This window comes from Terrapene carolina, unplaced genomic scaffold (assembly GCF_002925995.2).
Source record: "Terrapene carolina triunguis isolate 2854851 unplaced genomic scaffold, T_m_triunguis-2.0 Scaffold42, whole genome shotgun sequence".
Classification (NCBI taxonomy): domain Eukaryota; kingdom Metazoa; phylum Chordata; order Testudines; family Emydidae; genus Terrapene; species Terrapene triunguis.
The window spans coordinates 58428770-58431124 of NW_020664393.1; positions in this window are offsets into that span (position 1 = coordinate 58428770).

Here is a 2355-nt window from a genome sequence, read left to right on the forward strand (position 1 = left end):
CAATGTCTTGGAAGAGGAAGGGAAGAACACAATATACAATTGGATCCACAAGGGAAGTTAAGGTAAACAGAATTAAATTAGTCAAATTGTAATTTGGCCCAGGCCCCTGTGCAGACATTTGATTACATGATTCCATCCACACAGGAGAATATTTCAGTGAAAACTCTGAGAAGGAGTTGGGCTGTCATATATGGTTGTAGGGGACTGGCATCAGCTATCACCATGCTGAGTACCTTGGAAGCTTTGTTTTGTTATGTCCATATTGCAGAATGTGAGTGTGATGGGGAAAACCTGGGTGTCCAAAAAGTGTAGCTCAGAGGCAGTCATGTATGCTGACATGACTCTGAGCTACCCGTGGATAGGATTTTGTTTATTTATTCATTAAATGTATTTTCTTTCTATGTTTTCTGAGAAGGCCTTTGTGTTATTCTGGTGCTCTAGAGCTAAATACTTTTGCATCTGTTTTTCTATTGTTTTACCTATGTGGTGTTAAATACAGAAACACATGCATTTTTTAAGTAACCTGTACAAAATATTCAAAATAATGGGCCAGATCCTCAGCTGGTGTCAGTGGAACTGTGCTGATTTGAATGAACTAAGAATCTGGCTCAAACGTTTTTAGATAGTCTCTATCCTGAAGAGCTAACAATCTTTATTTATATGTGATGTACAGTGCTGATCACACTGGCAGTGCTAAGCAAGTAATATTAAAACAAGCTTCTCTTTCATCTATAACTAAAATCAAGGTGCTTAAGGGAAAAGAGTTGTTCCTAGCTGGTAGATTTACCTGTGAACCAAGGGAAGAGCAGGAGGAATCTTATCAAGTCTCTGATAAGCTTCCAGTTAGTTCATAGTGTAAATGAATCATGTAAAATGTACTTGTCAGGATTAAACAGAAGGTTTGTGGCATAGAGAGAGCCGAAGTCTTTCCTGGCATAGTTCCACTGAAGTAAATGATTCCAGTGTACTTTCTGAGAAAAATGCTTGCACATCAGAATAAACACCCTCAAACTCATTGGCATCAGTGGTTGATTTTTTCTGTTATTTCCTGCATGCAATCACTTCCTCACTAAGAATGTTGACATACATATTCTTTATTTTTGTGTCTACATGCAAGTGCTTGTAATTACTTTTTAATTATGCACTGAAATAAATAGATCCACAGCCAATTACGCCTGATCCTTGTGGGGAAGGGTGCAAAGAGCTTTTTCCTCATTGCACAGCATTTTTCCTTATTGCACAGCAAGCAGAATTGCAGTTCTTGGACGCTAGGGACTGCTCTGTCCCAAAATTCCTAGGGGTTCCTGGAAACTAAAATGGGGACATGTTCCCCCCCAGACTAGCCGTCTGTAGTCCTCTCCCTGGAACAAAGTGACTGAACATTGCCCCTTTACTATGGACTATCTTCTCCAGAAGATGTTGGGTGATGAGGGGGTTTAAAGACCAATGAGCTGCCACCTATAGGTCTTCTAAATTAATACATTGTGGGATTGAGAGCCTGAGTCCTCTCCCACTCTCTTCTCCCATCATAACCAGGAGACAAGGTCTCTGAGCTGGGAGCTCTTTTCTTTCTTCCTGTCTCCCTCAGGATGTGTCCCTAGCTGTGAAGGCCTCTCTTCTTCCCTCTCACCTGAGGAGATGGGGTCCTCTAAGAGAGGTTTCTCTTCTCCCATGCTGACCTTGGAGACTCTAGATAGGGCTCTAGGAAGTTGGGGGCCTGAGAGCTAGCTGGGTGGGTGGGAAATTATTTGTTGTGAGACAGAAAAAAGATCAAGAGGCCCTCTTGGCAAGAGGTGATATGTCCCTAAAAGTTTCCAGATGAAGGCACAGATTTGCTGTTTATGCCAATGAACTAGAGCGGACAGGAGCTTGCTGAGGAGGGAAGGAGGATCTGTTATGGAGCAGGCTGGAGATGAAGGGGATTTTGTGTGGATGAAGGGCTGCAGGGCCTAGTGGGGTAACTGTCTAAAGCTTATCCATATCAAAGCAACTGAGCTTCCCCAATCACTCTGCCAATGTACATGTTTAGAATGCTGATGCTGGTTTACTGCCGGCTGTTATTGAGTTGTTTGCAATATTGATCTTAGGGTTCTGGGTGCAGTTATGTCTTTGTCTGTGGTGAGTGTGGTTGGCTCTTTGCTCTCACAGGCACAGTCGAAAGGTGAATGATGGGGCTTATGTGTTTTTAATCTTATTTTGATCACGTTCCTAGGAGTTGGGCAAGTATTATAAAGAGGAGGTATTGTATCAGTATTATGATCACAAATAGAGCTGGTTGGGAATTTTCCATCAGAATTATTTTTTTGATGGAAAATGCAGTTTCTGCAAAATTGAAATTTTCCATGCAAAAAAATG